The following is a 19302-nucleotide window of genomic DNA, read 5'->3' on the forward strand; positions in this document are numbered from 1 at the left end:
GGTGCTTGAAATTATTTGGAAATTTCAAGCCCCAACACAACTCTTTCTTACAATTTTTAATAGCAATTTTCCTATTTAAAATTGTATTGTTTTAATAATAATAATTGTTATCAAATTTGAATAAATAATTTACCTAAAGAATATTTATTCATGTCCACAGTTGTCTTCTTAAATATATTTAGAGGTCATAATATTTACAAAATTAGTACAAACAACTTTTTAAAGGTTCAAATAAAAAATTTAATAAAATCTTTAAAATTATTGCTATCATCATTTTAAATCACTTTAAAAAATTACCAACTAATTGAAATTATTTATTTTATTATTCATAGTAAATAATAAATTAAGAGTGACAAGGACTTCAAGAAATTAAAATAGACTTAAACTTATCCTGAACTTGCATTCCATATATGGAACAAGTCATATTTACTGCGATTACAACACACAAAAAGGACATTTCTATGTCCATGCAATAAAATCAACTAGACTTGGACTTTTTGAAATTTTCAATATTGATTAGCTAACGGTAAGAACAATTATATTAATTTTGCAAAGCACTTTTTAATATCTTTTATGTAATTGTCTAAAATTCATGTGAGTCAAATATTTTATCTTCTATTGGACTTTTTTTTTGTTTTGTGTTAACTTTTTTATGAGTTGATAGAGTCTCACCAATATTATGTCTTTTATTGGTTAGTCTAGATTTCAAATGATACATCTATATATAATAGATTAGATTTATATAGATTAGATTGTAGATTTGTTTTTTATAAAATTAGATATATATTGCATATAATCTTATTTGAATTTGAATTTTATTTATTTAAGTTGATTGTGTTTAAAATGGTCATTTGTTCATTAAATTGTGAAAAAAACATTTGAATTAGATTTTTATGATATAATATAAATAAGAAAAAAATATGATCATTCAAAAGAATTAATTAAATATTCATAGAGAAAATGTCATAATTGTTCATTGTTTCACATAAAAAATGATTATATTGTTACACTGTAAATTAATATTAAATTATTATTAAGATATGATTACATTATTACTCTTTAATATATTCTTATTTTTATATTTCCATTAAACTCTTTACAAAAGTAAAAAAGCTTTTAACCCCCCATGCTGCCCCCTTAGAATAGTAGGGGCTAGAATATGCTAGAATAACCCTACCTTACTCTAGCAGGTTGATTAATTAAGTGAACCCCTACAATTCTAAGGTAGTTGGTATATTATTGTTGTGACCCAAGCAATAATAACAGAATTTTTGTCAATGATCTATATTCTCAGGGTGGGAGGATATAGTTGTATTCTCAGGGTGGGCCCCTACTATTCTATGGTGGAGGATATAGTTGTATTCTCGGGGTGGGAGGATATAGTTTATTAGACGCGGGAACTTAGGAGGATATAGTTTTGGTGTGGATGATAGTTGGCATGTTACATATAGACTACATTATTATTATTATACTATCAATCATTATATTATTATTATTATATTTCAATCTCTCATAATTTAATATTATTTGATTGAGATAATTACGAAGTTAATTGATTGCACAATGGAAATAGACAGAATTGATTGATCAATTAAAGAGTGAGTGGTACTTTAGAGGTGGACGTGGAGATATAATTAGCATTAAATAATTAAAAATTGAGTGCATCAGAAAATAAATAAAATGTTTTTTACACATTTAAGTGTCACCAACACATCAAATTAAATGTTTTTAGTTTTCTATTCACCACATTTTTGCATCCATTTGTGAATATAATACACCTTTTGACGTAATTAGATATGTTAGATCTTAGAGGTCTTCAATATTTTCAAACTCTTTTAGAAAATAACATTCAAAGTTGACTAAAAGGACAAAATTACATGTTCTCAAACTCATTTGTCTGAACATCTTGTTTCTCTTCCTCCATTTCTTCCTTTGAAATGTCATTAGGATTGTGGTGAGAATGGTAAGAAGGGGAGGATGCATCCTGATCAACATCATTTTCAGATTGCTCTAAACTTTGGGCAATTTCTCTGTCTCCTGCACTTATGTACTTGTGAAGAAGATGGAGTGGAGAAGATCCTCCAGGTGTAGTAGGTGTAGTAGTTCCCCTGCTTGATAGATCTTCATGCCTTTTCTGTCTAAGGTTCTTCTTAGCTCTCTGGTGCCACTTCTTCAAAGCTGTAGCTATTCTTTCATCAAATATGGTTGTTTTCATGTTTGTCCCTAGCTGCAATCAAAACCCATATTTCATTTTACAGTGATAATTGAAAAGAGCAGAAATCAAATATATGTTTCTTTCGATCTTGATGCATGTACCTGTGTAACAAGAGCGTAGAGAGGGAGAGTTACATAGCTACATAGTATTTGAACTGCAACCCTAATGAAAAAACAAATGCATTTCGAGTTAACAATATAATATTGACAACAAAGTTTCACTAAACACTGTTTAGAATACTTTTTTATTACAGGTGTTTCATCATTCAGGATGATAGTGGATCCTTATAGAATTCTAAATATTGATGTTAATTCATATTATTTTTTGTATTTGTTTTTGAATTTGATCGTGTGTAAATTTTTATATCAACATTTCAGATTAAATTCATTGATCTATCATTAGAATATAAATGAATCTTCAGCTCTTTTAGATCTTTTATACTCTGATCATGGATCATAGAATGTGGTCCGAGCAAAAAATTCAGACACAATCGAATCCCAAAGCAAAAATAAGAATAAACAATTTTCTTTCAATTTTTTTTTCTTTTTAATCTCATGGTACTGTGAAAACCAATTTCCTAAGAGCATTATTACTTTTTGAAAGCAATTTAAGAATCAAATAAACTTACCCACAGGTTATTCTAACTACAATATCTGCCACCCGATCATGGAAGCAGGATTTCAGACCATATTCATACTGCATCAATCATAACATATGAATGTACGCATGTTTAGCCGGGGAAAATTCTATCGAGCCAAGATTTAAAAACAACAAAAAGTAGATATATTATGACATTTGGATGATGATTTATCTTCCTTACCCATGCCCAAAAGAAGAAAGCTAACTGGAAAGCACTCTGCAAAATGAACGTTCTATAATTACAATCTGTGAAGCATGGAAAGATAATACAAAAGAATGTTTTCATAGAATTATCTCTAACCTGAAATAGGGTAAAAAGAATGAGATAGAGAATCAACTTGGGTCGACCAAACCAAAAGAGTTGATCATTGGGCTTCACCACTGGAGTTCCTTGCACAACAGGATTTCTATCTTGGATATCTAATGCCATTCTAGTTATTATGACTTGCAGTTTTGATCCCACTATCAAAAGAATCTGTGAAACAAAAACATTTTAATCTTTCTAAATTACTGTTCAATTTTTTTTTAAATTGATACTTTCACATTATTTCAATTTGTTACTTTCACTTTGGCATATTCTTAAAAAAGAAGTGAACCAGAGTATTGCTTTCACTTACAATCAATGGAGTGAAGGAGAGCCAAATAAATGTGAACCACCCTGCACAATTAGATTCCATGCTTATCAGCCTCTTAAAGAATTAGAAGTAACCAAAAAAAATAGCATGTCAATTAGAGTTACCTCTTCTGTTGAGAAGTAGAAATAAGATGACAAAAAACCATAGTGGTGGACTGCAGACAATGACATAAATTGTTTAAGCAATCAATTTTAATTTAGAGAAATTAACAATACAAAATATGTTGTAATAATTCTTAAATTAGAATTACGAAGCATACCTGATAGATACAACAGCAGTAAAGTCATCATCCAGTGATCTCCTTATATATTTTTGAAAATCAAATCTACTATGTGGAGCAAAGTGAGCCTGCAAAATTAAACATATGCATAACTACATGTCTCTTATTAATTATGCAATGTAAATTCTGAAAGTATGGTATAACAAAGTTTACCAGTATGAAACCATGGCGCAATGTTAGGTAATCCACTCTAGGTACAGATCTAATGAATTGTCTGAAAAGGCATACCTACAAATTCAAGAGTTAAGAGTTTACTATATAGGAATTGCAGTAATGTTAAATTTAAAATAAAAAATGACTTTGAATTGTTAAGTTTACTTACAATTCAAGTGAGAATTGGTGTTGTAGATCAAAAGGTCATATGCCTCCTTCCAAAAGTAGTTTCACGAGTAAATCTAAACCTTGAAAGATCTGCAACATAATAATTACGTGTCTACTTAATTTCCAAATCCAAGAATGATCTATAAAACTTTTTTCTCTTATACAACATAAGATTCCCAATTTAGAACAAAACAAATTATGAAATACAATGATACAATTTTCATCTTGAGAAATAAAGAAAATGGAAAATATAAAACTAACCTGTTGAAAATTCATAATCCAATGTTTTAGTCTCTTCCTCCCATGCTTTCCATTTCTTCATCTGCACAGTGTTTAATTATTAATCTTGACTACTTTACATCTTCCCACATTTATTTTGCATATAATAATAACAGGAAGAGGCTGATTGACTCATACCTTTGCCCATCCTAACGTCATAATTAAAATGCAAGACAAGAAATGAAAAACAGCCAATACAAAAATGAAGATGTGTAGCTGATGGAGTCCATCTTGTGATATCAGAGGAACCTTCCCCTGCATCAAAATAACACAGGACAATCACTTAAATCCATTTCCATTTCAAATACTATGAATAGTAATTATGAATACTTACTTTTTTAGCACAACGACCAGTCACAGGCTCCTCTGTGGCCAAGCTACGCCTTAATGGTATTTCAGAAGCTAAGAACATGAGCTTACGATGGTACCCAAGTGATGAATTTTTTTCAATCTGGTCAGAAACACTGTCTGCTAAGGTTTCCTCCTTTGAACATGGAAGCAAAGAGTCTCCTAAGCTCTTAGATATACAAATCTCTGAAACTGGTTTCTGCCCAACAGTAAGCAGAAGGGAGATAAATCCCAACAGCATCAATTCTGCATATACAAACCAAAAAAATTTCAAAGTATTTCGATTTCAGATTGATTATGAAATCCTCAGATTATTCACCTCCTTTGATCTTTTCTAGTGCTTTGCCCAGGGATTTCTTTTGGCGTTTCTTGAGCCACTGCAATCCAAACATACACACAAAAAAGAGTTTAAATTCAATCCAAACATGCAACAGAATTGCATGCAACATATGCAAAAACAAAGATAATAGTATAAACTATTATTATAGATAGATAGATTGATAGAATACTTTGGAAAGGAAATGAATGGCTTGTTCAATCAGTATAGAAATGAGTACAAAGCCCAAGCAAACAATGGCCACAGCCCAGGTGGGCGTTTGTTCTAAGGAACGAGAATCTGCATCACCCCCACCTGCCATAACGAAGTAATTATTCTATTTTCCTTTAATCGTCAGTTCAACCATGTGTATTCTTTTATGGTCCCCCAAAGAAATTACTAAAGCATTAATACCTACTTTGATCCATATTAGACGCAAATTTGACTATTTAGCTGCAAATATTAATTAATTAATTATAATTTATGATTAAATGTTCTTCTAGATAGTAATTATTTTAATGAAGTGTTTATATTTTCATTTATAAAATAGTATCGTCCATATTTTAAAAATGGTAGGTGGAAATAGTCACACTTCATAAGTTCAAATAAAATAAAAGTTTGGAATCAAATACAATTACATAAAATCACTACATCCCAAGAGCAAGAGCATTAAGGGGAGGCAAGTGCATCCTAGTCATTCAATTTTCCCATACAGCAGGAGGGTTAGAAGAGTCCTCAAGAGGGTTCCACCCATCATTATCCTCATTATCATTGCTATCTTTTTTATCTTCAACATCTCAAAGAGGAGAAATAGCAAGAGCTAATTGAGAGAATATGTGAATCTTTGGCCAACCAAAAGTTGGGGGAGAGGTAGGTTAGTGACTTATGGGTTATGACCATACACTTTGAACGGGATCTCTTCTCACGAGAGGTGAAGAGGTTTGCGAATGGGCATCTTGGTTTCAGAGTACATTGGTTATGTTCTCAATGACACCCATGAGGTGGAGATGAGACCAACCTCAACTAGAAGTGAACGATAGAGAGACCAAGCAACAGTACATAGGACATTAACCCAATCATTTATTAGAAATAAGTGGGAAACCTCAAGTGCAATCTTATTGGATTGCACGCAAATCTAGCTAAGAACATAATAATGGCTTTAGAATAAAGCAAGAAATTATGATAAATCGAATTTATATCTTGAAAGCAAGTCAGATTTTGGAATTTACAGAAAGGATTCTAGACCAGTCTGCTCCAAGATAACCTCTCAAAAATTCCAAGCCTCGTTACCTTCTAAGACTCAAATATCGATTTGGAGCATAGAGCCAAACCTTGATGCAAGATGCAAATTAATCCAATACTCCCACATTCATGTGGGAAACAACTATACCCCCAAAACACCTAACGAAATCCTTTTTGATTTGCAAAGGATACCCAAATAAAATCTTCAACAATCATTTCAAGATTCATATGGCAAGCTTTAGAAGGGACCCAACAAGAAGAATAATACATGGGTAGTTGCTAGAATCTTAAAACAAATCTAGAATTTCCCTACCAGGGATAGTGATTTAATAACCTAGCATGCTTACTTTTTAATTTTGGATAAAACAACTTACCAAATAGAGGCTAGAGAAGCTTGAAAATTGAAAGGAATGCGTGCAAGAACTTGAATATTTCTCCATGCCCAATCCATTTCCACCTATCTAGGGAGGCTTAGATAAAAATGATTATCTATAACATTGAGTTTTTTCTATTAAATGCTAGAATTAAGGCTTTACAAAATATATCCAATAAATGAAGATCTTGGTTAATGTTGTTTCATCTTCCAAAAGAGTGAGAAATGAACCATTATAAAAATTACCACACTAACTTAGCAATAGAATTTGGCAAGAATATACCTTTGATCAATCTCTAAGAAACATAGTGGGCTAAAAGATATCTAAAACCTTTTTCTAGAAAGCACATAGACAGTAGAGCTAAAGGACAAACCTACTAAATACATGTAAAAAGGGTAAAGGCACTAGATTAATGGTCATTGATATAAAGACATGTTGAAGTATTAGAAAAAAGTACATGAATTGATCAAATGAAATAAGAACTAAATCTTAGATCTTGAAGTATGCTAGGGATAAAAGACCACTTGATACCATCATAAGCTTTAGAAAAGTCAATTTTGATAAAAATAGCTTGTTGATGAGATCTTTGATCCAATGCCATGCCTTCCTAGACTATTATAATATTATTAGTAATATATGTGGACTTAATAAAACTAGTTTCCTCATGATACACAATCTAAGGAAGAAGATGGTTCATCTTTAGTGCAAGAGTCTTGGCTACGATCTTGTATGAGACATTAAGTAGTGAGCGGCCTCCAATTATAAATATCTTCAAGATCACCAAATTGAGATATGAATTTGATATTTTATTAAATTTTAATAACTTTTCCTAAAGACTCAAAGTGAAAGACTTCAAAGTAAATTTTTTAAAGTTCCCTCAGCAACATAATCCCAAAGGGTCGTCTAAAATTTACAAGGAAAACCATCACAGCTAAGAGCATTGTCAATAGTCATAGTGGCAATAGTTTTGTAAAGATTAAAAATAGCTATAAATTGATTATAAAAGGCTCATTGAGAAGAAGAGAGTCAACAAGGAAAAATATTGAGACACTCTTGTAAAGCATGTTCATGTTTAAAAGAGTTATATTAAGCTTTGAAAATATATTCATGAAGTTGAACAACTGCTTGATGAATATCAAGGAGTTCTTTGAGCAAATGGTGGTCATCCCTAATTTAATTGATACTTTAAGAGGTGTAGTGAGCATAAATATCTTGGCTAAAATCTTTAGAAGCTTTATCACCCACCTTTAGTTAATGCAAGTGAGTTTTAATTTGGGCACCTTTAGTTTAATGATTGTCAAAAAATTACATGTAATGATGGAGTTTATCCACTCACAACTACAAAACAAGAGAAAAAGGGTTGACTTTGAGTGGTGTGGTCATATGGTGTAGATATAAGGTGGTCACACGGTACATTCACGATGATGGAGTTTGGCTGACTAGTAGCCTTAGATGCCAAGGAAGTGGGAAGTGTGTTTTATATTCCTGTTATACCAATCAATTGAAACTATTTTCTATTTAAAGGATCAAGCTCAAGATTCCACATCCAATGGATATGGGTTAGTATGGGTTAATGAGTTAGCAAAATAGATATGAAAAAATTACATGTTGTTCACCTTGGGGAGAATAATTTTTTATTGAATGCAAAATTACATATAACAATGATAAAAAAGAGTTTTCTCTAGAATTGGTTCCACTGGAAGAGGAAAATAAATAGCAAAGGAGAAAAAAAACTAAGAAAAATTCATGGCACGATCAAGCTATTTCTATAATCTATCAAACTTAACCTTGAATTGTTTCACATAAATCGTTTTGAATGAGTATGGGATTCAAAGAGACTCAATAATTTATTATGCATGAAATACCAAGCTCCCTTCGACCATCTATCCATTTCATGGTAAAGGAGTCATCTTATTGCAATCCATCTCACAAAGGAGATCTCTCTGTAGTGTCATTAGAAGTGTCATTGGATGACCTAATGTCACAAAGGAGATCTCTTTGTAGCATCATTAGAATAAAAAGCATTAATAATGCCAAAATAATAATTTTTAATACTAAAGATGATCTAAATCACCTTGTTGATGAGGTCATATCCATGATCAAATAATATGAGTACCAATTAGGAGAGAGAAAAGTGACAAATCTCCACAATTAGCAATGTGGTTGCTATAAAAAAAAGGAGCTAGCAGGCCAAATATCATGTCAAGTAACAAAATGAATAAAAAATTAGTAATCTTAACCTCCTACAATAAAATGATAACTAGAGCTACAAATCTTTGGCATGCATCCCTCATAACACACTTCTTGGAGAGGTCTGTAAAAACTTGAAAATTTTAGGAGACAAAATTTATTAATGTGCATCCATAGGCATATCATCACTATCCACCTTATCAACAGTGGAGTAGAAATTTTATTGAAACTCCTCACAAGAGAAACTGCACATGTAAATTTTGATAATTTTCATCCTTCCTTTTTTTGCAACAAATTATCCTTCCTCCAGCCACCCCAGCAAATTGAATACTAATGCAAGGCCATCGGGGAGGTGGGAGAATGAACAATTATATTCAACTAAGAAGATAGAACATATGTAGTTTGTGACATCTTGAGAAAATTATGCCAAGTGGATCTCACCATTAGAGGGAACTACCTCTTTCCCCTTCTCCTAAGGGTTTGAAGATGCACCAAAGTGCACTATAATAATTAGATGACCAATGTTAGATATAGATTTACATTGAGGATTTAAATATGTTTAAATGTTTTGATTCCACCCATCATCATTATTAGAAGGAGGGCCTCAATAGGCTGATTATATGGTTTATTGTGAGGGGAGACCAAGGAATAATTCTTAATTTTATGATTAGAGGATTGACACTAAAAACAAGTGTTTAGAAAATTAATGATCAATTTGAATAAACATAGCATCTTTTAAATCTTTAGAGAGATCAACCTCAACACATACATGCTTTCGTAGACAAGCCAAAAAGAACCTATCATGGTCAAAATAAATAAATTTATCAAGCAATCCAACAATTATGGTAAAAAATTCAACAAAGTAAAGGTAAGCCGTTAAATTGTATCCAAGCTGACACATGAAGGGTCTTTTCATCAGTGACCACAAACTCTCTATTCTAAGGTTGAAAAAACAAAAGGAACACACAAACTAAGGGTTGTGCTTAAGAATGGCCTCTATATGACTAGCTTCGGCAAAGTAAAAAGAAAAAATGCCTTGGTGAGATTTTGAATCACGTCAAGATTAACCCCATGTGGAACTTAGTTCTCATTAACCCAATTCATAAGCGTTCTTTCAAAGGGAGTTCTCCCAACAAAATATCATATTATAGTAAAAATTTCAAACTATTTATAGGAACTTCTGAACTCTAAGATGGGAAAAACCACATCAATAGGAATATTAGAATTCATATCTTGTGAAAGACTTTGGGACCAAATTTATGATGCATGTGTTTAGAGGGGCGATCATCTAGAGCCATTAAACCACCAACACCAATAGAAACTACTAGGTTGATAAAATTTGAGGCCATTAAAAAGGTACACTAAAAAATCCCAAAATAAATGTGAAAAAATAATATTTTCCTACAACAAGGGTGCATTATGACATCAAAACAATGACTCAACATAAGCTATGACAAAAAACAAACCTAAGAAAACTCAACACCATCCCCTCCAATTTTCCTTATTTGAAGACATTTCAATTATTGTTTATATGCCGGTCTGTATAATGAGTATATTGTCATCATTTGTCTTGTTTGTTGTTGAACAACTTTTCTTTTAGTTTTTAACAACAATTTTCTTATTTGTAATTGCATTCTTTTAATGAAATAAAATAAAATTTACCTAAATATATATATTCATATCCCAAAAGATATTCTAAATATATTAGACCATAATATTTAGAAAAATAGTATAAACAACTTGTTAAAAGTTTAATTAAAACATTAATAAAATTATAAATAATTAATACTATCATCATTGCAAATCACTTATAAAATTAACAACTAATTAGAATTATTTATTTTATTATTAATAGTAAATAATAAATTAAGAGTGACAAGGACTCAAGAAATCAATATAGACTTAAAACTTATACCGGACTTGGACTAAATCGGCTTTGAAATTTTCAATGTCGATTAGCTAAGGATAAAGAACTATTATATTAATTTTGCAAAGCACTTTTTAATATCTTTTATGTATGTCTATAATTCATGTGAGTCAATATTTTATGGACTTTGTTGTTTGATGTGATTATTTTTCTATAAGTTGAAAGAGTCTCACCAATATTATGTCTTTTATGGGTTATTCGAGATATTTTTTTATAAAATTATATATAAATCATATATATTTTATTTAAATTTTTAAGTTGATTATATTTTAAAATGATTAGTTGTTTATTAAATCATGAAAATTTAGTCGAACTGGATATTTATGATATAATATTTAAAAATAAGTCTTAAATTATTCAAAAGAAATGATCAAATATTTATAGAGAAAATCAATTAAAAATCTCATAGATGATGAAATCACATAGCACTTTTGCACTTATATAAGTAGATACTACATTAGACATATTATATCTTGCACGTCTTCAATATTTTTTGACTCTTCTAGAAAATGATATTTGAGGTTTCATTAAGAGATAAGCAAGTTATAAATATTTGGTATTTTCAAAACAGTGATCTATCAAGTCTATTTGTAGTTTTGTCTTTTAGTAAGCCTCGCTATATACTCGCCTTCATTGATGACTGCTCTAGATTCACTTGCATCTATTTTCCTTGACAAACAAATGAAGTATTTCAGAACTTCAAGGTTCATGTTGAAAAGGAATCTAGAAAGTATGTCAAGATTCTCTACATGGACAATGGTCGAGAACATGTGAACAGTGAACTTGGCAATTTTGTATTTTTGAAGGGATTTATCTTCAACATTCAAATTCATACACACCACAATAGAATGGTGTTGCTAAAATAAAAAAACAAAACCCTCAAAAAAATGACTAGCTACATAATTCATGCTTGTTTCTCTTGGTACAAAATTTTGGACAAAATCCATTAGTTGAGCTACACACTCCTTATTAGACACTCCTGCCTACAGCTATTCTGACTCCAAAAACGCAATTGTCGTGATACAGATGTCAGTAACACGATAGTTATATACCATTGATTTCATAAAGAATGTCTGCAATTTTTCGAATGTATCAATAACACGCGTTTGCTAACTCCGTTTTGAAACCAGAATAGCTACGTTCGACACTCCTTACTGAACTCCCCATCAGATAACTACCTCAACTTTCTTCAAACCCAAACCATTATTTACCCATTTTGCAAGGAGAACTCACTTTCAAACATGCCCTTTTAGTTCTCCTTTTTCTCCACACACCTAGAGCTCATTGTTCTTTTCTAGGTATCCCTAGTTCTTTTGATTGTAAAGTTTCTTAATTCTTTCTAATCTTAAGCACATTCAAATCTCACCAAATAAGTATGCAGCACCCAATTGTAACTAAAGACATCATAAAAGAATGTGAAGATGTCACTATCAGAATAGGCAGGCTGTCTAACATCAATGTTACTCTACGTAATGGAAGCCAACTCATGTACAATCTGAAGAATTGTGAACGCAGATTAAGGTATGGTGGAATATTTGCTTTTCTAATGAGTAGATAGTATTCTCCGCGAATTATTAGTTTTGCATTGGCAAAGGACCATTAATCGATTTCAAAAAGTAACTTTTAACAACATAAAAGGTAACTTTTAAATAAGAGATTCCAACAATCTAAAAAGTAACTTTTAAATGGGAGATTTCAAAAAAAAATCTACCTTAAGTGGTTTTTAGGTAAAGTTTATTTTTTGGGTGGTCGGATAGACCGTTCTCTATCCATTAGCTTTGATAATGTAATCGATTGATTTTTTTTCTAGAATACGAAGACAACCAAAAAAAAGAAATTGAAATCCAACGTACGGTTTGAGAGTTCTATGTGCGCGAAGTAAGCTATGTCCACTACTAGTACCTAAGTTATGCATTCTTAGTTTTTTATATTTCAAGTTCTATAATATTTTAGCATGTTTTGGTTTGTGCTATGACTTTTGTTGTTACTGGTTTGTTGCAGTTTTGTTGTTGTTTTTGGACGCCTTCAGGTTGTGGGCATTATAGGGATAGCACACTTGTTATGCTGCTTTCAATATCGAAAACATGTTTTGGTATGTGATTTAATAATTAAAAAATTATTTTTTCGGAGTTTTGGGTATGACTAATGTAGTCACACAAATAAAATTTAAATTAAGTTGTTCAAAAGTATCCAAGAAAAGTTGGACCAAATCATGTGCATCAAGGTATGTAATATCAACGACCTTATGTGTCATCATGTGATTGGTGTTTTTATGTGACTTGTGAAAATCAATACTTTGTATCCATGTTTTAAGTACAAGAATAACGACTAATAGCGCTTAACATTTCAAGTAATGGCTAAGAATATATCAAATGAACATAAAATCATTGTTGTATAACATCATAATAGTTATTAGAGTGAGCTCATATATTGATTCTTTGCCCCTAGAGGAGACTTTGTCTCATTGTGATGATGGAAATTGCTTACTTGCATCATTTTATATTTAGTTATGTGTTTATAGTGATAAATGGTGCATTACTAGGTGAAGAAGGGCTCATTCCTTGACATTTTATTCATCCATAGTACACATATATCTTTGTATATTTAGGCCTCTCTTATCCTATCCTTAAACACATACACAAACTTCTATAAATTTATCTTATCCATATATATATTCCATTCACTTATACATGTACCTCAAAATAGTTGTTAGTGACCTCAATCTAATTGTTTTCCCATATTGAGACACTTATATGTTCACGAAGGAAACCTCATGGTCATGGAATCATCCCCTTCCTTTTTAATATTTAAAATTCAAATTTAATCAAAGTTAGCTTCATTCACTTTCCTACTTCGACCCAACTAAGCACATATTTCATGAAATTTGATAACATTATGTTCTAGTAATTAAAGAAATTCAATGAACTCATCAAATTACATTAGGAAACCATTTGATATCCTCTAAACATTTGAAGCACTTATTAGGGACAATTTTTTGTTTGGTGCACTAAAAGGAGTAACAAATCTACATATTAGCGTCCCTTGCTTGAACTCTTTGGTTTTTGTACACTTAAAAGGGGTTGATCTAGGAGAACTTATAACATCCTTGTTGCAAATCAATAGCCTTTTAAAGTACTTTTAAATACCTCCAATTCCTAGATCTCTAGGAGGAGTAAACCAAATAATTGTTCATCGCACAAAAGAAGGAAAATTCATTTTTAAAGGGAAAGATGAACCCAGTATGCATGCTCTAGTATCCTATGTTTCTTTTTAATAAAATTCTCAAATAGTTTATACAAGCACATACAAATATGCCTTTAAAGTAGATCATACATAGTTGGAGTGCACAACTTTTTACTCAAAAGGGTTTTCCCCACGTATATGGGCATTTCTTCTCTTTTATCTATCTGTCTTCTATTCTTCTTCTTTTTTATTTTTAAAGAGCTTATTTACATGTCATTATACTAGGAAAATTTACTTAGATATATAAACTATATTATATTTTCTCTAAGGGTTAATGTGATAGAAATCAAGTTCAAATCTTTAACATGGAGATTTAAATCTTGCTTCTCTAAAGGAAATCCAACAACATAACCCTCTATTAAAAAATTCTCCTGATTGCTCCTTGAGAAAAAATCCATATTTATGGAGCTACAAGATGGATTCCTATAAATTTCACTAGTCATCATCCTCTTCATTGCATGCATTCAAAATTAAAGATGAACTTGCAAGGCGCCTATCTTCACCTACTTATGTAAAATGGATCCAATCTCAACATGCAAGGCATTTGCATACATGCAAGAGGTCCCACTTGACATGCATAGTACCTACCACATGCAAGATTTCCTCCTACCATACCTCACTAGTCATGACTCTTACACTATCATACAAGGTATCATAGTTTTATCATAATCCATCATAGTAGTCCAAGTCTTACAACTTATGACAAAATTCTAGTAAAATAGCTTTCAGTGGGGTCCACAAGTGGGAGGATTATCTCCATCAAATCAAGAATATGCATGTCATTCTAGTAACCTGACATGTTGGAAGCCAACACACCTGCAACCCATGGACCCCACAAGGGGGGTACCCCCGTGCTCATTTATCTGTACATTAACCTTTTATTATTGCAAGGTTGAGACACCATTTTCCTAACATATTTAACATTGAGACAACTTACTACCCAAAAAGGGAAACATTAGAACCAAAAATTAAATGAAAGAAGACATGTTTTTGTAATCTCAAGGTATTGGCCACATGGTTTATGTCATATGACTTGGTGGTTTTGTGCAAGCTTATTTTTATAAAAGAAAGCATGAGAATTGTTGTTAAGGTTGACTATCAAAACCTTTGGCTTGTTGGTCAACATTGGTTAAGCATCTCTTATAGGTTGTATATGTGAGAAGTAGAAGCATAGATTGAGATGAATGCTTACATGATCCTCATTTTCTTATTCACATATTTTTTATTATTAAAACAGCGTTAACTAGGGCGTTGACCCTTTACATAGTCAAAGACTATCAACCTCAAACAAACAACACCAAAAACATGATGTTGGTAACAAAAACAACAACCCAAAGATAGTAAGAAACAAAACACAGTCAGATAGGCCAAAGAAAATTGTTTCAAACTAGAAAACACCCAAAACCCCAATCAAGGAAGGGGAGAGACACCCAAACCCAGACAAAGGGGGTTTTGGGAGAGGGGAGAAAAGTTCTTTTTCCACCTGTAAGAAATCACTATCCGGACAATGTTGTCATTAGGACCATTCAAAGAGAGATCAATCAGGAGGGACCCCGCAAGGTTATAATCAGTAGTGTCAATAGAGTATCACAACAGAACATCGAGAGGTTGTTGAAGAACAACAGGAGGCTACTGCAAAACAACATCAAGCTATGACGAAACAACACCAGAAGTAGGTCCAACAGGAGTAGAACGTGGCTGCAAAATAAGAGAAGTTGAGGTGGGGGCCTTAGGAACAGAGAAGGCCACAATAGGAGGATCAAAAGCTTCAACATCAATGAGGGGCATAACTTCCTCCTAAGAGGAGACACCATCCTCATGAGAGGAGTCATCAGATTCGGGAGAATTGACCATTAAATGATCAGCAGTAGCATTCTTCCACCAAGTAGCAGCACCCCTATGATGTAGAATAGAACAGTCAGCAACAAGATGACCTATAGAATAGCACTTTCGACAACAAAAGGGGAGGCCTTCATAATCCAACGGTTGCGTCCATGGCCGATCAACAACCATAAGAACCACATCCCTCAAGAGAGGCGAAGAGATGTCAACGTCGATTAAAATGCAAGCCAAAGTATAGTGCCCCATAGAAGACATGGCATCATCCACTTTCAAGAAACAACCAATAGAGTTGCCAATAGCCTCATACCAAGATTGTTCCCTAAAATGGAGAGGAAGATTTGGAGGGCGAACCCATACTAGATGCACATTAAGTGATTCAGTAATGGGGTTGAAAGAAGATGTTCAGGGCTTGATAGAAAGAGAGTTATCTCCCCAAGCCCATAGCTTACCTAGCACCAAATCATGATCCGAGAAAGAAGTAAAGGAAGCAATGAAAAAACCTTTAGCACAAGGAAAAAGCTCAATGCTAAAAGCAACTAGAGGATTCCAAGACTCACTCACCCAACAATGGAGATCTGGAAGAGAAGGATAGAACCCAACAAATCTGCACACCAATGCACAATGTTGATAGAAGTAAATATTTTCCACAACATTGTGACCACAAACCGCCACAGGGGAGGATTTGGCACATGGGAGAGGACGAATCCCCTTAGGAGGATGAGCAATAGATTTAGCCACATGAGAAAAGTTTCGTCCACTAGTGAAAGAGGGAGGTCGGGGAGGAACCACGACAACACTAGAAGCATTCATACCACAACAACAATAGCGAGATGACCCCCCGAACCAATAACAATGTCACCAACAGAAGAAGTCGCCACACCTCCCGAAAGAGCATCCAAGGAGGGGGGAGGGCACATTTTGTCTGTAGGAGCATAGCCGACAAGCACAAAAGCACAAGGGCCAACGAGGTTGCTGCCATCAACATAGTCATTAGTGTGTGTTGCAAAACCCACACCACCAGGCACGCCAAGGAAGGAACCATTGCAGGTTGTTGCAAAGGTTGAATTCAAAAATGCCCTTCGAGCGAGAGAAGCAAGAGCACACATTTTCGTCAGAAACCTCTAGCTTGCTTATTCACATGTTGTGTGTGTAGGGAGCTTAATGTTTTTGAGGTATTCATGAAGTCTCCAAGTGTATTATAATCTTTGTTCATGGGATAATATATTGAGTTGAATACTTTTGGAGGATGATTTTCTACCTTATGAGGATTTTTCAAGATATATCTTGTGTCATCTTGTTGGTATGTTCATCTATTCTTTTGCATCATGAATTATGAATATTTTTCTCATTGAGTGATGTGAAAATATTTCATTATGGCTTCAAATTTCCTTTCAATAAGTCTCATAGACCTATTTGATATCTCCAAAAAGGATGATAAAAAAATATATTTTTTATAATAAAATAAAAAGAAAGTATTCTTATTAAAGACTTCTAGAAGCCTTCCTTTGCTCATTTTTAGTAAAATCAACAGACTAAAATGATCATTTGTCCATTGCTTCCATGATTAACCATTTTAAATACATTTATTTTTATATTAAGATAAATAAAAATTAAATAGATAATGCATCAAAAGACAAAATCATAAGTTACTACTGTCACAATTATCAATTTAATATTGGTAAAAATAAAACTTGAAAATGACTAAAAAACATAGGTTAAATCCTAGATAAAATCCTAAAAACTAATTAAATATGAATGCCAAAGCCTTCACTTAATTAACATAAATATATGATTAAATTATATATTGATGAATTCCATTTTGATAATAATTCAAGTCAATGTTGAATTATAAATAATGACATGTTCCAAAATATGTACAAATTGAAAAAAAGATAAGGTAAAAATACGAAGAAATAAATAATTCGTTGTTATTTATTCTAATATTGTATGTTCTAAAATATTTGTGTTAAATGCCAAAATTATGTTAAATTCTAGATAAACTTTAAGCTAAAGACATGAAATTGCTTTAGTAGCTTGCTTATTTCTAGATTAAATTGTGTGAGCGAATTTTCTTCATCGACATTTTAGATCACACTATATGATCCCTCCCCAAGGTGATAAGTAAAAGAAGAGAATGATTTTATTTATTTATTTTTCTTAATTTCATTTGTCATCAATTTACTTTCTATATTTATATCTAAATTATTTAACTAGTTAAATTTTTAAACTAATTAAATTAGATTGAGTAATTTATCATAACGTTTTGCTTCAATGGCTTGCGTATTTCTAGAATAAATTGTGTGAGCATTTTTTCTTCATCAACGTTTTAGATCACATTATATGATCCCTCACCAAGATGATAAGTAAAGAAGAGAATGATTTTATTAATTAATTCTCTTAATTTCATTTATCATCTATTTTCTTTCTATCTTCATATCTAAATTATTTAATTAATTAAAATTTTAAAACTAATTAAATTAGATTAAGTGATCATAAAGTTCATTTTATTTTCTTGCAACTATTTGCATATATTAAAAGCACTCATATTTAATATTCATATTAAATGGTATGCTTTGATTAGGAATAAAGGAAAAGTAGTTAGTTAGTAATACACAAAAAATTAGTTCTTGTGAAAGGGTTGCATTTCAATTGGGTGATCACAAAGTTGGTGAGGATGACGGTATGTGATAAAAAATCATTCATCAAGGAACTATGTCTCACACTTGGGTGTCTTTGATGCACTCATAAAAATATTCATATTGAATTGTAAGCTTTGAATTTAGTAAAGGAAAAAGCAACTAGTTAATAATATATAAAAATTCAATGCATGTGAAAGGGTCGTAGTTCAATTGATTGATCACAATTGGTGAGGATGTTGATAGGTATGTAATATATGATAAAAAGTCATCCATCAAGGTTGAAATCCCCAAAAGCATGTTCGAACTAGGTTTGTCACTTGGATGACTTTGATGGACAGATCCCTCTACGTATGATTGCTTGACTAAAAGATGACTTCTGATTTCGATGTATGCTACCTCATATTGTTATAATATGCTATATAAAAGGCCATATGTATTAACATTTATATAATCCAACTATTTCCATCCCAAAATGTAAATTAAAATCCAATGATCAAAGATGCACTAGATAAAAGGTTCCAATGCTTTAAATTATAAGTAGGTGGACACCATAAAGAAGGCAAATTGCATGCATTAAACTCAGTATGGAAGATGGTTTTCCTTGCCTTCAAGTGAGCACTTACTTCTCATCCAACCAACAAAAAAATCTCATCAGAGCATGATGGTTTTCCTTGCCCCTTCAAGTGGGCAATTCTCATCCAACTAACAAAAATGTCTCATCAGGGCACGTGCTCATCTAACTACCTAGTATTGAAGGTTGACTTACTTTACTGTAACATATATGGAGTTCCTAAATCGTACCAAAGTAAGTA

The 19302-nt window shown here is 32.0% G+C and overlaps 1 pseudogene; it reads right to left on the minus strand.

The window, feature by feature from the left end:
• Positions 1-1873: 1873 nt before the first annotated feature.
• Positions 1874-5355, minus strand: LOC131079931 (MLO-like protein 6; annotated as a pseudogene).
• Positions 5356-19302: the final 13947 nt, after the last annotated feature.

This window comes from Cryptomeria japonica, chromosome 10 (assembly GCF_030272615.1).
Source record: "Cryptomeria japonica chromosome 10, Sugi_1.0, whole genome shotgun sequence".
In the NCBI taxonomy this organism is placed as follows: domain Eukaryota; kingdom Viridiplantae; phylum Streptophyta; class Pinopsida; order Cupressales; family Cupressaceae; genus Cryptomeria; species Cryptomeria japonica.